At 46.8% G+C, this 18,328-nt stretch overlaps 1 protein-coding gene, 1 long non-coding RNA gene and 1 other non-coding gene across 3 annotated transcripts in view; 2 read left to right on the top strand and 1 right to left on the bottom strand.

Moving 5' to 3' along the window:
- Positions 1 to 18,328, top strand: part of ATP10A (ATPase phospholipid transporting 10A (putative)) — a 174,953-nt gene that overhangs the window by 45,880 nt on the left and 110,745 nt on the right.
- On the top strand, positions 4,355 to 4,461 carry LOC137207163 (U6 spliceosomal RNA). The gene has a single exon (XR_010934959.1). It is a non-coding gene; the product is annotated as a U6 spliceosomal RNA (small nuclear RNA).
- LOC137232938 (uncharacterized) lies at positions 13,402 to 17,348 on the bottom strand. The gene is made up of 2 exons (XR_010947240.1): positions 16,479 to 17,348; positions 13,402 to 14,031 (listed from the first exon to the last, which is right to left on the bottom strand). It is a non-coding gene; the product is annotated as an uncharacterized lncRNA (long non-coding RNA).

Raw genomic sequence — 18,328 nt, 5'->3', positions numbered from 1 at the left:
GAAGGTGTTGCTTCACTGTCTTTTTTGCTTTGGTGTTTCCAATGACAAGTTTATCATTCTTGTCTTTGCTTCTCTGTACGTAATGTATTTTTTCTCTATTTTTATGATTCTCTGTCATTGATTTTTAAGCAGTTTGAATATGATTTGCCTGGGGTGTCATTTTCTTCTTGTTCTTGTACTTGGGATTTATTGAGTGTTTTGAATCTGTGATTTATAGTTTTCATCAAATTTGGAAAATTTTTGGTCATTATTTCTTCATCCATTTTTCTCTGCTCCCCCACCCACCCCCTGACTCTATTTCAGATGTATTAGCCTACTAGAAGTTGTCCCAGAGCTTACGGATGTTCTTTTTATACCCTCCCATCTTTTTTTTTAAATCTATTTTTCATATTGGATAGTTTCTACTTCTGTGTCTTCAAGTTCATTAATTTTTTTCTTTTAAGATGTCTAGTCTGCCGTTAATCTCATCCAGTGGGTTTTTCATCTCAGACTTTGTAGTTTTCAACTCTAGAAGTTTGATTTGGGTCTTTTTTTTTTAAATCTCTTCCATATGTCTACTTAACAATTTCATCTTTCCTCTAGTTTCTTGAACACACAGATTATAGTTGTCACAACTATGTTAGTGCCCTACTCATTCTGTCATCTGTTTCATTTCTGCATCTGTTTGTATTGCTTGATTTTTATTTTCTTGATTACCTTTCTTCTCCTTTGCATGCCTGTGGTTTTTTATCACCAGGCCAAGTGTTATGAATTTTACTTTATAAGCTGTTGGACACTTCTGTACACTTTGAACTAAGAAACTTACTACTCTAGCTGGTGACAGCAAACACTATTCCTGGACCACTGGGAAATTCAGAGATCTTTCCTTTGCTTTTTTTCAGGTGGGTCTTTCCCTGGCCTTGGGTTGTTTGCTCAGGGGCCCCTTGGTTGGTCTCCAGAGCAGCTGGCCTCTTTGGGCAGCTCTCCCTTTTTGGCACCCTGCCCCACAAACTGCAGCGGCCTTGGTCTCCCTGGACCCTCAGCTCTCTCCCCCACCGGCTTGGGGAGACTGAGGGCTCTGCCTGGTTCCCCATCCTGTCTGCGGCCTGAGACCCTTCAGACAATAAAGCAGGGCAAGTGTGGGGCTCACCTCAATTGCTCCACTCTCACAGCTTCCTGCTGTCCAGTGTCTGAAAACCATTTTTTAAAAAATTTATTTACTTATTTATTTTTGGCTGCATTGGGTCTTTGTTGCTGTGCATAGGCTTTCTCTAGTTGCGGTGAGCGGGGGCTACTCTTCGTTGCAGTGGCGGGCTCCTCATTGTTGTGGCTTCTCTTGTTGCGAAGCACGGGCTCTAGGCACGTGGACTTAAGTAGTTGTGGCGCACGGGCTTAGTTGCTCCGTGGCATGTGGGATCTTCCCAGACCAGGGCTTGAACCCGTGTCTCCTGCATTGGCAGATGGATTCTTAACCACTGCACCACCAGGGAAGTCCTGAAAACCATTTTTTAAAATGTATTTTGTCCCAGCTTCTTACTTGTTTCAAAGTGGAGAGTAAATCCTGTATATTCCACTTGGTCAGAAGTGGAAGTTGGCGATCAGTTTTGAAAATGGAATTATACTTTGTCTTTTTTAAAACTCCAACTCAGAGATTAATAGTGTATTTTGCTGCCCTTCCACAGCCAGGTCTCAGAGTAGCGTATTTCCCCTGTGTTCAAAGAAAAATAAAGACAGCCTAGTACCCAAAAAATAGCTTGTTTTAATTTAAAGTGGAACAGAATGAGTATTTTTTCCTCACTGTTTAAGTGTGATTGATCGTAGATAAATTAAAGGACTTTGATATCATCAGCAAAACATTCTTGCCAGCCCAGGGACAAATACAAGTGTTCTTGGAAAAGGTTTGTGGGTGTGCTTAGGGCGTCCTTGTTATTTTCCCTCGCTTTGAATGAAAAAAGAAACTTATTTATTTTTATAGTAATGTTTCCTCAAAGTGATTGTGTAGCAGTGGTAGAACATAACACTCTACATTACAAAGCAGAAACAAATCGAGCTTTGTACTCAGCACAGGACATGATATCCAAAGTACAGAAGTGTTCTTTAACACGGTAAGAATCTGAGTGAGGTTCCTGTTTCCTGACTTATTTTTAAAGTGTGATTGACACTGTGCTTTTTATCAGAGGATAGTCAGAAACTAAGGAAACTGTTTAAAAGACAAACAAACAAAAAAACTACTAACTCCTAGGCGCCAGTTTCTTAGCGGGCCAGGCAGGCACTACAGCTGTCATCTTTGCTCCTGTAAATGTTCGCTATGTCTCCTGATAAATTGTTTCCACTTCAGAGGAGCTGGGTGGGGAGAAACATGGACCAGGCACTGAGCAAGCATCACCATCGCTCCAGGTCCTGCATGATGCCGTGCACTCTGCCGGCTGGCATCTTCCAGCCCGTGCCTCAGTTTCCCCGGCCTCACAGAGTGGAGAGCAGTGGGGCTGCGCCTGGGGAGACACAGTGACTGGCGGAGTGAGCTGTGGTACAGCTGGATTAGGTGTGATGTCGGTCCCCGTGTGTCCGATGACCCGTGTACACTGTCCCTGTGTCCCTGACACTTGTGATGTTTCTGGGTCCCTGAAGCTTTTCCTCCCCACAATCTCACTAGTGCTTTTTAATTTTTTTCTTGTAAATTTTTTTTCTTGTAAACGACCAGGCCCTGCCCTGATCGTTTTGTCTTTCTCCTCTCTCTTCCCTCTCTGTCTTCATCTCCTGTTTCTCTTAGTTTTTTCCTCTCCTTTCTTTTCCCAACTCTGCTGTATGTCTTGGTGGGATGCTTCCCTCTCTCTGTGGCCAGGAACTGGCCAGTCAGCAAAGTTTGCCTCTGGCCTTCTTCCTCTTAATCACCCAGCTCTGTATCTGTAGAGAGCCTGCAAGAGCCCGAGTGATCCACGTCTGCCTGGGACATCCCGGCAGCTCCCTTCTGGGCTCCTGCAGTGTCCCTGATGCTGGCCTTCCCCGCCTCCTGTGTTCCACCCACACTGACCCCTCTGGGACCTATGCTCACTGGACCCCATTGTCTGGTGGCTTAAGGCTGTTAATGGGTTGTAATTAGTGAAGTGAAAAGAAATTTCTGCTAAGGTGGTGTCAGGTCACCTGTGACCCCTGCTGGATGACACATGTCCTCCACCTCATTTAAACACACACTGTTGTCATGGCTAGGAGACTTGTTCTGACTCCAGATCAGGGCAGTTAGTTCTCTGCTTCTGTCAGGCTGTATAGTTAAAGGGAAGGCTGTGCTACACTTGGCTTCTAGGCATAATTATGGTGTGTCTTTGCATACCTCACCTCCCTGGCTTTGCAGATGAATTTCTGGCCACCCAGTGGTCACCCCCTGGATCCCAGTAGTGGTACTTTCTGTGGAAGCCTTTTCCATCAGACCTGGGAGACCTCGTCTCGTAAGTCCTGGCCAGGACTGTTTGCTCTGTTTTCAGACTGTGGTACAAACATTGCTTGTTGTAGGCAGGTAGGAGGTAAAGCCCTATGGACATAGAATCATAGTTTCATCGTATATATTTAAGTTGCAAAACAGTCTGTGTGCCCAGAGCTCTGTGGGCATTGTTACACTTTGAAAACAAACAAGTATAGATGTGTATTTCCCAGAACATCTTCAGATTTAAAGGAACCCTAAAATATGCAGGTGAGAGGATTGGCTTGCTCTTGAACTGCCTACCAGCAGCTTTGAATTCTAAGCAGTGCAGACACATCAGGCTCAAATCGTCCATTTGGTAATTCATCCACGCCTTCATCCCTGCACCCCGTCTCCTGGCAACCCCGCTGCTGTACTGTCAGGTAACCGCAGACAGGAAAGTTAAGGAAACTTGAACCAGGCCCTTGGGCTTTCGGCAGCAGGTCTTATTAGAAGGTTTGCAGGAGATGAGGAGTTCGGGGATAGTTTTCCTGCTTTGGCCTCCTCATTTCTCAGCCCCCACTCTATAACACTTACATGGATCACAGGGAGTTCGCATTAAGTGATGGGGAAACTGCCATCAAGCCTTCATCTCTAGTTGAAGACCCTGACTTTGAAAACTAGATTCTACAATGCACATTGTCATTTTTGGAAAAAAAATTCTTGTAATTAATTTCTTATGTCAGGTGGTTTACCATACATGTCCTAGATCTACCTGAAGTGCATATAGTCTGCAGCGTGGGTGACCCCAAGGCAGACCACTTCTGTATTGGCCGCCAGATGGGATATACCACCCAGTTCTGCGACGGCAGAACTGAGAATACAGGCCTTGGGAAAGAGGGCAAAGTATCTTCCATCCCCTTCTTGTTTCTACTTCAGGATTTTTAGCAACAAGTCCTCATGCTTAAATTACCGTGTGCTGTGCTCGCTTCAGCAGCACATATACTAAAATTGGAACGATACAGAGAAGATTAGCATGGCCACTGTGCTAGGATGGCACGCAAATTCGTGAAGCGTTCCATACTTTTTGTATAACTGATTCACTTTGTTATAAAGCAGAAACTAACACACCATTGTAAAGCAATTATACTCCAATAAAGATGTTAAAAAAAAAATTACTGTGTGCTGCTAGACCAAAGATGAACGGTGGTCATGGAAACATCTTCCCGCCTCTCGGCGTATCCAGGGTGATGAGCACTGTTCTCAGGCACATGGTGCATCTATGTAACTATGAGTGAGTTTGAGGTTTTCCCAAGAAGGAAAGGAAAATGAGCACAAATAAAAATTTCTGAAAGCAAAAATTTAATTATATGTTACCTTGAAGATAGACTTTACCAAAAAAAAAAAAAAAACAGCCATCTTTATATAAATGTGCCCTTCGTTAATGTTAGCTCACAGCAAATTTGTGGTGAAGTGGATGGAGTTCTTAAGGTTGGTTGCTCATTTGATTTTTCTCGTCTTTAGTTTTAAAAGAAACACCATAATTTTGAGAAAGTCAAAGTGAAATGTGTGTCCTCCATCACTCTGCCATCAGTAATTGTCCCTGGTGCCCTTAGTTCATGGCTCGCCACTCCCACCCTGCTCCCACTAGACTCTTTGTGGGAGGTATGGGCCTTACAGGCTCCCTCCTGTATCCCATCTCTTGAGGATTCCTCCACTGTGACATGTGGCCCCCACCATCCCACACTCAGCTGGGTTCTTTTGGGGGGTGGTCCCACCTCCCTGCCTCCCACCCTCCCATCTGGGGCCTCCCAGGGTGCTCTTACTTAGAGTGCAGACTGTCTCAGTGCTGGAAGCTTCCGCAGGGCTCAGGCTTCAGAGAACACGAGCAGGAATCCTCCCGTGCAGCCATCATGTCTCCCCTCCCCACCATGTGGGCCATCTCCTGTAAGGACCTTATTGCCCACTTGTGGCCTCTCTGCATACCCCTGTCTCACGGCCAGTCAGTGAGCACATCACATCCTCCCAATTGTGACCATCTTCCTGAAACCCAGGAAAGCCTGTGCTGATGTTAGTGCATGTGGATCCCCCCAGCCTTTAATCCTAAAGCCAAACTCTACCTTCTCCAAGAAACTTCTTCTAAGTTCCCCCAAAGAATAGACAGCATTTGGCATAAAAGTATTATAGATCCAGGCTGGTCACCTGATGGGGGAAAATACTGGCATAAAAATACATGAGTTGTGAATCACTAGTTCCTTATACAAACCGCTTTCTCACCTGGGAAACAGGAGACAAACGGGAGAGTGTTTTGATGAGAGTTGATCGATAAATTGTGCTGAAGTATAGGTATCCCCCACTTTTCGAAAGTTCAGTTTATGCCACTTTGTTTTTACTTTTATTTATTTATTTTTTTGCGTTCACTTTTGCTAACCAAAAGAAATCCAAAGAGGATTTTTGCTTTTATGAAAAAAGGCAAAAAGCAAAAATAGCGTTTGTTTTGCAGCGAGCGGCGATAGAGGCAATGCACACCTCAAAGAGTGACACCACCAAGCTCTTTCTCTGGGAACCACACTCAGCATCTCTGTATCAAGTAGCTTTGAACTGTGTGAGCATCTGTGCTTTATCTAGATTTATTTTTGTGCATCCCTTGCCAGATGTGTTGTAAGGTAATTGCTTCTTCATTTATGCCATTTCAGGTCAGGAAAAGTTTCATAGAAACACTCTGCTTTTGGATAGTGGGGGAAACCTGTCATCCGTTTTTGCTCATTTAACCATTAATTTATGCCTAGCTGCTTCATCCAATATACCCCTAGCACAGTAAGGCCATAGTGAGACCTTGAAGAAAGCAAATGCAACAGTGAGAACAAACCCTAGAACTGGGAAGTAACTTTGCTACCCAGTGGTGACTCATGGTGGTGTTATTTTCATACTGTGAAATGAAGGGCCTTGTTGTGTAGTACAGCATGGGAACCAACAGTTAAATCGGGGGCTGTGTGCTTTCAGCCTGCTGATATATTGGGCACTTGTGAAAGTAAATAAGACACATTTAACTTTCAATATTACTTTTTTTTTTTTTTTGCAGTATGCGGGCCTCTCACTGTTGTGTCCTCTCCCGTTGTGGAGCACAGGCTCCGGACACGCAGGCTCAGCGGCCATGGCTCACAGGCCTAGCCGCTCCGCGGCATGTGGGATCTTCCAGGACTGGGGCACAGACCCATGTCCCCTGCATCGGCAGGCGGACTCTCAACCACTGCGCCACCAGGGAAACCCCAGTCGAACTTTTTACCTTCACTTCCACTATAGGTAGAAAATTTGTGAGGACATCATTTCAGAGTCCCAACTGGCACCAACGAAAGTGTTTTTCTCTTTAAAATATTTGGTTAATTAGGACTTCATTTAAAACCATCACCCTACAAGGAATGTTTGACCATCGCCAGAATCTCAAAGCATTCAGCCAGCAAAGCCAGCTTGACCTGTGGGAGGCCGGGCCATGGGCAGGGTGAGGGGATGGGCGGCCTGAAGGCCAGTGAGCACCCTGTGCGTGTGGCCCGGTGGAGTGGGTGAGGAGGCCTGCGGGCAGGCTGCCTGCCTACCCTCCCTGGTGAAGGTGCTCAGAGCCTGGGCATCTGGTCCCCTTGAGCGTTCAGAGGCGCTCAGCGGAGGAGAGAAGATGGCATTCGGGGTCATTCTTGAAATATGTGAAGATTCCACTGCATGAAGAAATGAGTGAAGGGTGTCTTCCTGATCTCACACCCAAGGTGGCCGTTCTTTGAAAGTCCTGAGCACTTCTCCTTTGCCCGTCTTTTGTTGCTCCTGAAAAGCTGAGCTCCCAGCTGAGGTGGAGGCAGTCTGTGTGATGGAGACATGGGTGCCTTCAAGGGTAGGCTGTGGTCAGAACTGGGCCATTTAGATGCACTGGAGAAAACACATGCCTGCACTTAATTTCTCCTGCTTTGGGGTCAGGGAGAATTCATGGTGGAGGGAGAGCAGAAGGTGTGTCAGGGCGGCTGTTTCTTCTGTATTAATTAGAAGACAATTATGTTTAGCAGTTTGCAGTTGCTTCTTCTCAAAGCAATATAAGGGGCTTTTCTAAGAATTAAGATAAATGTCTTGGGAAGACTATTCGAAATAACTAGCAGATGTGCTTTTCATCTTTGATTCTGAAATACCTTTTCCTCCATACTCTGGGAATTATGGGAATTTCACGTTTTCTTTTTAGTAAAGGTAGAAACTTATTTTCATGAAGCAAATTATGAAATGTTTGCCAATTCCTAGAACTAGGTGAGTTTTGGGAAGGAAAATAGTCCAGCCTTCCTTTTTTAACCCATGGATTTAGAATTTCCTTGTGTTCTGCCCCTAGAAGGGACACATAAGCCTCCAACCTGTGGGCCCAGGTGGTGCTAGAGTGGACACAACCCACGGGTGTTGAGCCACAAGACTTCGACTTTTATCTGGAACTTTCTTATATGTTCATGCATTATTTTCCCAGTCAAAATCTGTAAATAGCCAGCTGTTCGAACTCAAACATAGCACAAAAATATGTATTAAGTGTGATGCAGGGGGTGAGCCCACTTTTTGGTGAATGCTACTATTGAAACATTGATTATGATAAAAGACTTTCTGTTTCTTAATGAGGCAGCATCTCTTTTCCCGGATCCGGACCCTTGTACAGCAGGAGGAACTCAAGGTGGTGAAGCAGGGGCCCTGAGGCCAGTGTGTGCTGGGCCTGTTGGATTCCATCTGCAGTGGGTCCTAGGGACTCAACCAGTCATTCTAAACTAGCTGGAGAGGCATCGCTGAGCGGGTATCCAGCAGGGTCCTGTGGGCCTGTGTGTAGATGTGGAGGTTGGTTCTCTCAGAACCTTCTCCCGCATCACCATTAGCTTGCCACACCTGCTGCATGTGCCTTATAAGATTTCAAAAGAGGGTTTTTACTTTTCCTCCATTCCCACCTTTCTGTTTTCCAAACCCAGGATGTATTACAATTTGAGCAAATCTAAAAAGCCAATACTTAAAATTCCTGATATTTTTATAATATTTTATACTTCTAAAGGAAATACCACATAATATTATTCATTCAGCTGTTTAACAAACATTTATTTGATTCTATATATTTAATATTCAAAAGTGCATGCTGGATAAAATTGGTTTGATTCCCAGGACAGTTCTGAGAGGTGACTTGCCTGTGTCATTAGCCACGTTTTCCAGACAAGATGACTTACGTTCATGTTCCTAGTAGTTAGGTGGCTTATCCAGGCACACTAAGTGGATGCCGGAGGCTGATTGAACATGTCTATCTTTTTAGATCTCAGGCTCTTTCTACTTGACAACGTGTGTCAGTTGTCCTTGATGTGTATATCTGTGTGTACCCATCCATGTGTACGTGTGTGCACCCCCCCACACCTACAGACATACCACACACACACGCCTCCCCCTCGCACACATCTTGTGGCAGGGCAGTGTGCAGACAGAGCAGCAGTGTGGGTGGTACTAAGGCGTACTCAAGCCCACGTCTGGCAGATCTGTGGCTCCCAGTGTACGCTCGCAGAAGCCAAGGCCTCTGGAGGTTTGGGAATTGCCCAGCGTGGTCCAGACTGAGTGAGGTTCATTCTTGGGCTTTCTGAATTCACTGTTGGGTTTAGCAGGTGCTGCTGGTGTGTCCACTGTGGGCTATCTTGGCCTTACAAGCAGGACAGCAGCACTTCGGAACCTGAGGGTCACATCCTTATGGAACAGGTGCTAGTGACAAGGGCCCTTGGGAATGGGGACTGGACTTTGCCCGCCAGGGGTTAGAACGTCAGTGGCCAAACCCTGGTTCCCACGGACTAACTAAGGCAGAGCAGCTCGGGCTGCTTGTGTAGGTTCCATCACTCTCTTTAAAGAACTCTCCATGGTGGGTGAGTTGCTCTAGTGATGCAGTCCTTGTGTCTGAGAAGCAGAGAGGAAACTTGCAGATGCCCAGAGGGCATGAGGGCATCACAGGTCCCCTTGCTCCCTGTCGTGCCTCGTCCCTTAGCATGTAGCCCAGCAGAACCAACAGACACTGGATGAATGAATGAGTGAGTGAATGAAAGGAAGAAGGTGCCCAGCAGGTCACGAGTAATCCAGGGGTCCTAGGGGACTGTATGGCAGATGTGCCTGAGGGATGGTAAGTGGGGACCCAGCACAGGCCACAGAGTCACAACCTGACCACCTTCCCACGAACCATTGTCTCCCCTCAGACCCTAGGCTGCAGGGTCAGAGGGGGATGTGTCCCTGTGGCCGGGTCTTGCCTTGTTTCAGGAATCGTCCCCCCTCACTAGGGTCCCTTGGCCATGAGAGCACCAGGTGGGAGCTGACTTCAGGACACATCTCACTGAATATTGGCCACACCCTCCTCACATATAAAATGCACTTTTACCTGATTTCTGCTCATGATTTGTTTTAGGCAGCATAATGGTCCTCCAAAGACGTCCACCTCCTAATCCTCAGAACCTGTGAGTATTTTCATGGAAAAGCACAGTTAAGGTGGCTCATCAGATGACCTTAAGATAAAGAGATTATCTTGGCTTTTCTAGGTGGGCCCATTATAATCCCAGGGATCCTAAGGTGGAAGAAAAAAAATCAGGAGAGAGCCAGACAGATGGAGCTCAGTGAGAGAGGCCTGACGCCACGCTGGCCTTGAAGGTGGAGGAGGGGGCTGGCCTTAGAAACTGGAAAAGGCAGGGAGACGGGTTTGCCCCTGGAGCCCCCAGAAAGGGATGCGGCCCTGCTGACACCTCGATTTTAGCTCAGTGAGGCCAATGTTGGGATTCTGACCCCCAGGACTATAACATGATAAATTTGTGTGGCTTTAAGCTTCGCTCGTGGTAATCTGTTACTGCTGCCAGAGGGAGCTGGTCCATAGTCCCAGACTCTGACTCAGTGCATCCACGTGGCCCCAGCTTCAGTGAGGGAGGCCTGTGGGTCTGAGAGAAGCTGCCTCCATATTTCCCAGCCTGGTGGTTTCAGTTTTCAAGGAGGAAAGCCCAGCTCCGTGTTGCGACGTTAAAACAACACGGTCTGTACTGCAGAGACAGGCATATGCAACGTCTCCATGGTGCACTTTGCCCAATTTCTGTTCTGTTCTCAGAAGACAAGCATCCAGTTGGAGAGTTCCCAAGTAAGTCTTGGCCCAAAAGCAACATTTTACTGACTTGAAACAGGAAAATAATTTTTAAAGTCTTCCTGGTGAACAAAGATGGCTTTGTGTGTGGTACTAGCCTGAGTCGGCCACGTGCCCTCCCGTCATGTGGAGCACGTGTTCCCTGTGTTGGTATAAAAATGTGCATGAGATCCTTCCCTTTGGAACACAGGGAGATTCTCAGCCTTTGGCCCAAGGCAAGTGGTACTGCTCGCCAGTAACGGAGATATACTGCCACGTGGCCTCTGTGTTCTGTCAGGCATGTTGGGTTCAGAGATTAGCAAGGAGGGGTCCCCATGGGGGCCCGAGGTGCCCCTCCCACCTGGTGGTGCAAAAGGACAGTAGCCTGGTGAGCAATAGGTGCAGAAGGGGCAGGGGCAAGGTGCTTTATAGAGCGGAAAGGTGTGATTTCCTTAAAAGCAAGCTGTTCCACGCCAGGTTGAACCATTTTCAAAATGAGCACATTGAGGCCTGATGATTGGGGAACTAAGGGTGAGAGGTGTTGGCTCTCTGGGAGGTGAGTACGAGTCAGCATTCCAAAGCTCCGTGGTGGCACCTTCCCCCAGAGACTCTCACCCAAGACCCCGTCACAGCAGCCCTGAGTACACAGCCAAGCTCATCTCTGCACCCATTCCCTACCCCCACGGTACAAGCATTGTCACTGTTATCCCCACTCTGCAGATGGGGACACAGGCTCAGACACACGCCTGGCAGCACAGCTTGGAAGTGCTGACCCTGGGGTTGAACCCGGGGCCTGGGGAGCTGCTGTTCTGACTTGAAACAGGAAAATGATTTTTTATTTTCCTCACATCCCAATGTGTAGGACAGTGTGAGGGCAGTACATGTGGCTGGTTCCCCAAAGCATCTCTGTCCCCCTGGGGTCATGGCACACACTGGACTGCCTTCCCCAGCTGAGGAGAGACTGTCACTCCAAAGAGTTTTCTTTTGTTCAAGTTAGTTACCTAAGAGGAGATACATTTTCCTTTCACCCAGAATGACGCCCCAAACTCTCCTCTGTAAGGGGGACAGCATGAGGATAGTGCTGTCACTAAAGTTATTCAAATACTGGTGTTAGATTAAATGTGTGGACTTTATTTCTGTATAAGCACATAGGCTCTGCTGTTGTTGAAATACTAGGAATAAAATAAAACTAAAAAATAAGGTGAGAAATAGATGTTAAAAAAATTAGCCATGTATTGGTATTTGAAATAAAGTGAATTTTATTAGGATGGGTAGGAAGCCTCCCGAATGTTCCAGAGTGGGCTGCCTGACACACTTTCTACGCTACCCTAGATCAGGTTGCATTGTTGGGGGGTCCAGATGAAAGCCCTTTATGGGCGTGTCCAGTGCGGGTGGCAGCCAGAGCAGCCGAATCGGGTTTTGTCACCATGATCTGAGGACTGTTCTCTTGTTGGGTGTTTGTCATCCAGCCCCGGTGGCCCAGGAGACCTGGAAGCTGTCTCACCAGACTGGGATCACATATTGCAGGAAGTAAAAAAGCCTTTTTTCTCCTGCTGATTGGAATCTTCTCGCTGTTCTGTGCTGCCCTCCTTGTACCCTTGGCCTTGCTTCGGGATGTCCACAGATGCGGGCGGCAGGTCGGCCCCTCTTCATGCCAGTGACCTGCTCAGAGGTGTGTCCTGGGCCTGGGGTGCCTGTCCCAGCTTTCCTGGCAGCAGGGGGATTCCTTGTGCCACTGAGGAGCCTAATATACACAGGTGTGTGTTTTGTGAATTCTTTTCTGAAAGATAACCTTTCCAAGTTACTAAAGTTTCAAGAGCCACTGAAAGAGTGAGAGGCCTTTTCAAGGCGAGTTTGAATTACTGCTGCTGCCATTTCCACCCAGGGGGCATTGTCCTGAGGCCCAGTTGGCCCATCCCAGGGGGCAGCAGGCAAGTTCCAGGCAGAGGACACCTGTCCAGGTCACTTGTGGTTGCAGCCATGCCCAGGATGCCTGCCTGACCACAGGGGCACATCCCCAGTGGAAAGAACCGGAGCGGTCCGAAGAAGGGAGAGTGCTCTCTGATGTCGGCCAGACTCAGCTTGTGCAGGAACAAAGGCTCCCTGGCCAGCTCCCTGCTATGGGAACCCCCGTGTGCTGGCCCTGGCTGTGTGTGCACACAGGGTCATGACAGAGCTGTGGGTGAAAGAGACTGTGACACTCAGCACCTGTGCTTTTGGCTGTGAAACAAACCCTTTTCACAGGTCAAATTTTTCCCAGCGGATTTCATGACACACTACGTCAGTTAAGGAATAAAATGTCTCAAGAAATATTTCCAGGCAGTAATTTTAGTGCTGGTACCTACCTGGCAGTCTTTGGGAAAATAAGTATTACTATTAATAGTGGTAAAGATAATAACATATTGCTAAAACCAAAATCAGGAATCAAATTCAACGGTATTTAGATTGTTAGAGGCATAAGCAGAAACCCAAAAACATTAAAAAAATTTTTGTTCCTATTTACAAGCACTTTCAACCCCAAATCACTGAAGTGGATTGACGGAAGAGTCTGTCTCTCCCTCATCTCAAGAAGCTACGTTGAAATCCCAAAGTCGTCATTGTTACGGGTTTAGAATTGGGCCAGGGGTGACCAGTCGGCAGGCCTTCCCGCAGTGGGGCCTGTGTGACAGTCATGTCTATGGCACCCAGGCCTCATGAGGTGGGCTCCGCAGTATGACGGCGATTTGGTGCTGGGATGGTGGGAACCCCTGGCTGATTCAGTTCCTCCGAAGCGGTGTGCTTCTTAACTTTGCACATTTGTGTAGCGACAAAAGATTCTTTGAATGTAACTTACTGTAACCTGCTTGATTCCCCCAAGAAGAAAGAGAAATTTTTTTTTCTAAATAAAGATAGGCGAAAACATCTATAATTTAGCCATTCCCATTTCTTAGCATTTTTGCCCCCAATAATCTAAAATTGGAAAGCATGGGTTACATTCGTAGACATAGAAGGCCTTCCTTCTATGCGTGTTTTTGGAGCAGCTCTCCTCTCTTCCAGCCGTGAGTCAGGGCATAGGTTTAACCCCCTCTGGTCCTCAGCATCTTCATCCTTAAAGTGGGAGTGGCACGGCACTCCCTCACAGGGCACTGCAAACATGACTGGTGACAGTGACTCTGCGGTGGCCTGTGGGGTCTGGCAGCCGTGGCACAAGGAGAAGGGGACCATCAACAGCATGGCCGAACTCACCATGTCTTTACCCAAGAAGGGGGTTAAGTCAGTTCTGAATTCCAGCATTGTTGACCGTTCTCAGAAAATTATTGGGTGAAATCAGTTTCCTGAGGTTACTGTTGCCGTTACTGCTTTACTGGAGAAAATTGGGATTGGACTCCCAAGCTGTGAATTCCAGAGGTGTCTTACGTCCCCACACAAACTGCTTCAAAAGAAATCATGTCGCCAGAGCATAGTTTGATCCATATTTTAACATCCCTTCCGTTCCAGGGGCTGAATCTTCTGAAGGACAGGGCTTGTTTGACGTCGTTCACCGTGCTTGTCATGACTGAGGGACATTTGCAATAAATCAGTTATGGAGAAATGTTATTGCGGTGAATTTTTTAGAGAACTTTACATAGAGAATAGGTTGCATGCGTGATTCCTCATTCTGGTTGGCCAGGAGGAACCCAGCGTGGATTAGTCAGAGAGTGACCCAAAGGTCAGTGCTTTTCAGTGAGCCTTGGGAAGACTCCTGGTAGTGCAGTGGGAGCAGACCATCACCCCCACCGAGTGGGAAAATCCGTCTACTTCTCTGGCCCTTAGTCCCCTCAGAATGTCAAATGAGAGGAAGGGACCTTGTCATCAATGAAGCCTTCTCACTTTCAAAATTCAGATTCAGAGGAAGCAGGGGGCTCTGGGGAAATGGGGGCCTGAACCTTTCTCCTCTCCAACCTGCATGCTGGAGCAGTGGCCACAGGTCTCTGTACATCTGGACTGACCTTGGTCCATCTGGGTCCGTACAGAGCACTGGCTCAGGCTCCTGCATAGGCCACAGGCACTCGGAGAACAGCACTGGGGTGGGTGCCACAAAAGAGAGTGTCTTGGAGAAAGCCTGGGCCTGCAGAGGGCTGTGGGCCTTCAGTGGGGAAGGTGGCCGTTGGTGCATGCAAGGGTGACCTGACACTCTGGCCTCCGGGGTGCTTTTCATTTGCCCCTGAGGCTGGGAGAGGCTGCCAGTGGGAGCCCGGATGAACTTCATGCTCACTGCTCTCTTGGGGGCCGCTTCACTTTCCGTAAGTCGGGCACCTGCCATCATTTTAGAAAGCAGAGCTAACCAAGCAGAGCTAACCAAACGTGCTAACCAAGAATAGTAACCATTCCTTCAAAGGGGCCTGGCCACCAGGGAAAGGAAAATGGTTTAAGCAGAGAGAACTCATGCCCAGAGAAACAGCTGCTGAGGAAGACTTGGGACCATAAAGAATGACTCACAGTAACTCAGGGAGCAGTGAGCACCCAGAGGGGAAGTGGGGAGGATAGTGCTGAAAACAGGAACAAATACTATAAAATACCTAGGAGTGAATTGAACAAGAAGGGCTCAAAACCTGCATGAAGAAAACTGCAGTATCTCTTTGAAGGATGTAAGCCAGCAGGAGGCTTCCTGTGGCTGTGGGTGGGAGAGTGAGTTCTCCAAGAAGAGGGTGCATGTGTTTCTGTGGTTCTGCCTGCAAGGTTCTCTTGGAATTGAATAAAATGGCCTTAGAGTTTATAATGCCCCAGTATAGCCAAGACATTTTTGAAAAGATCAAACAGGAGGGACTTTTCGTACAGTTAGTGGAACCAGGGCTGCAGCATGAAGTTGACTGTGACTCGCAGGGGTGCAGAGGTGGCAGCAGGAAGCACCCCGTGTCACCCAGAGTGCCAGCCGGGGCCCTGCTAGGGGGCTGCCTCCACCCGGGGTTGGGGGCTCCCAGTGATGGGGCTGATCCAGCACACTGTGCAGTGGATCCCAGGGTCAGAGTGTGGACATGGAGAAAGACATGATAAACCCCAAATACATGATATTATATATGAGAATTTTAGAGTGGGTACTTAAGTTCCGTGGGGAAAGGATTATTTAATAAACAGTGTTTATACAATTGGCTGTCTGGAGGAAACAGCCTTGGACCCTCAGGTTGTACTATATAAAAATGAATATCAGTTCATTTGAACACTTGAATACTAAAAAAGAAAAGAATGCTGCACTCCCCAACAAAAAACAAAGAAGTAAACATCCAGTCTAGGGGCACAGGGGACTTTCTTAGCCAGGCCTAGAAAACTCACACATATTTAACTATAGAAAAATTTAAAACTGTTATATGACAAAAATATACTATAAGCAAACATTAAAAAACATAATTCTTTAGAGAAAAATATTTTCAAGGTAAAATAAATAGGATTAATATTTTTAATATAAAAGCTCTCACAAATTAAGTTGTCCAGAAGGAAGTAAACAATACGATAGGAAAAACAGTGGGAAAATAGGCAGTTTATTCCCAGAAGAACAGGTTAAATGGCCTGGGAGTCAGGCAGGAGCAATAAAAAGGTAAGGTGTCCTGTCTGCCTATCAGGTGGCAAGGAGAGAAAAGAAAGAAGCACTTACTGTTTGCAGAAACAGGGTGGGCAGGTACTCTTAGGTACCAAAGGAGAAGTATGTATTGTTGCAGCCACTTAGGAAAAATTGTTAAAAACACAAGACCTCTCCCAGCTTTAAGGCATTGCCGAAATGTGAGTCATCCTGCCTGTTTCATGAGAATGTCATACCAACCAGTGAATGTAGAAGAAATTAACTTGAAAACTCTAAAAGTGCCCCCAAAGTGTTTTACATGCTTTACAAATGGGCAGTACTATTATTGGGATAAAGAGTCTGATCCCCGCATCCTGATGTCTGGTGAGCTATTTTGAGACTGTCCCATGAAACTCAGAAAAGACTGCTGTAGAAATGATTTGTCCAAAAACAAAAGTTTTATAACTCACCAAGAAGTTTCTAATTGGTCATGTTCCTTTAGGTGTCATTTTGCTGTCACAAGCTAGTACAGCTCCTGGGGAAAATTCCTTTCTTCTGGGTATGCAGTGTGGCCTTGCAGTGAATAATTGTGTGGTCCCAGCATAGTCCAGTGTGGGCTGGCAAAGTCAGCATCCAATCTTCATTCTAAAGAAGACAGAGGCCCTGTAATCCGGGGCGAGTACCGCCAGCATGCTCTGATGTTTAGTATGAGATTCCGAATCCATTAGCGTGTCTCACCGAAGGAGCAGCTGTTTCAGTTTAGGGTGGAAAGGAGACACATTCTGGACGTTATGCAACAGATTTGGGTCTGGTGCCTGCTGCAGATTTTGCCATTTCTGTTTCAGTGCTGAGTTCTCACCCACATAATTTTTAAAATATGTTGTTTCTGTAAAGGTTACTTAATAACCCATGTTCCTGAATGTCCATCCTGGGTGCTCTGAAGTGGTGGTCCTCCACCTGGAGCGACTTTGCCCCCAGAAGGAACTTGGCTGGTAGGATTTGTGGGGAGGGGCTACTGCCCCTCTTGGGTGGGGGCTTGGTGCTGCCCAAGTCCCACAGTGCAGATAGCCCTCTGCAAAAAAAAAAACGATCTGGCCCCAACGTTGCTGAGGCTGAGAAACCCTGCTTTAAAGCCATTATCTCTCTCATTCTGGGCTTTTCCCTTCTTTGCCTGTTGTGTAATTGCTAGGGACCAGGGTTCTTGGCCTCCTTAATCAATATAGAAATTGATCATAGAAATTGATCATAGAAATTGATCAGAGGCCAGACAAGAAATTCAGGCAAGGCTTTATTGGGACTCCTGCTGCAGCAGGAGGGAGCTAAAACAAGTAACAGATTCCCTTGTTTGCTCCCTGAGGGGAGGGTTGAGCTGATTCCTTATATGGGGTGAGGGTGGGGGTGTGTCCAGGGGTCGGGCCGGAGGGGTGGCTTAGGTGATCTGCCCACCCCCTTGGTGGTGGTGTGTGCAGGGGGCATGCGCAGCACCCTGCTGTTGCTCCTGACCCCCTGTTTTTGTTCCCGGCTCTTCAGAAGTGGCAGTTGGGTTTTTTTGTCTCTTTGTATCTTGTTGTCCAGAATTTGCCCCAACTGTACATACATGTAGTTATTTTTAGTTCATTATAGTTTTGTATTTTGTAGCTAGAGGAGAGGTTTGTCCAGGTGCAGGCATCGCAACGCTGCAGCAAAGGGTCCCAGGTCCCAGGCCTGTCTCATAATGAGTGTATATTAAATTTGGGGTAGTTTCAGAGTCTCTATGGGTCTTTTTAAAATGTTGTGAAAATTGTCCATCTCTGTCTCTCACTCTCTTCATCCCCACATACTCCTTCATTTGTCCACCATCTGAATAATGAATCCATGAAGGGTTTTCTCATCCCTAAGGCATCAGGCCTTGCCACAATGATTATTCCACGAGATTCTTGGATCTCTTGCTGCCACATTCCCATTTAGGGCTTGCCTCTCACTGCATCCTGTTTTCTCATTTGTGCTGTTTGCTTAAAAAAGCTTAAAAAAGTGTTGAGCAGCTCTCCCCTTGCAGGGCCAAAGGAGTACTTCATTCGGGCCATGCTTGGGAGGCCTGAGTCTAGTCGGTTTGCGTGTTTCGTGAGTTCTCTGGGCTTCTCTTTTTCTTAAAAATGTGTTTTGTGGATCTTTCTAGATACTTTATGTTTGACCCTACCTCGATCTTGAACCATTTGGAGGAAAGAACATGCATTCAACTGCATGCATCCCGATATTTCTGGCCAACTTTTTTTCTGTTTAGTAAATGAAGCACTTTACTTGGAGCTTGCCTTTCTTATCCAGGATCCGGATGTTTTACCAA

The sequence above is a fragment of the Pseudorca crassidens genome, chromosome 1 (genome assembly GCF_039906515.1).
Source record: "Pseudorca crassidens isolate mPseCra1 chromosome 1, mPseCra1.hap1, whole genome shotgun sequence".
In the NCBI taxonomy this organism is placed as follows: Eukaryota; Metazoa; Chordata; class Mammalia; order Artiodactyla; family Delphinidae; genus Pseudorca; species Pseudorca crassidens.
The sequence above is the reverse complement of the archived record's forward strand: the minus strand, read 5'-3'. Positions and strand labels throughout refer to the sequence as shown.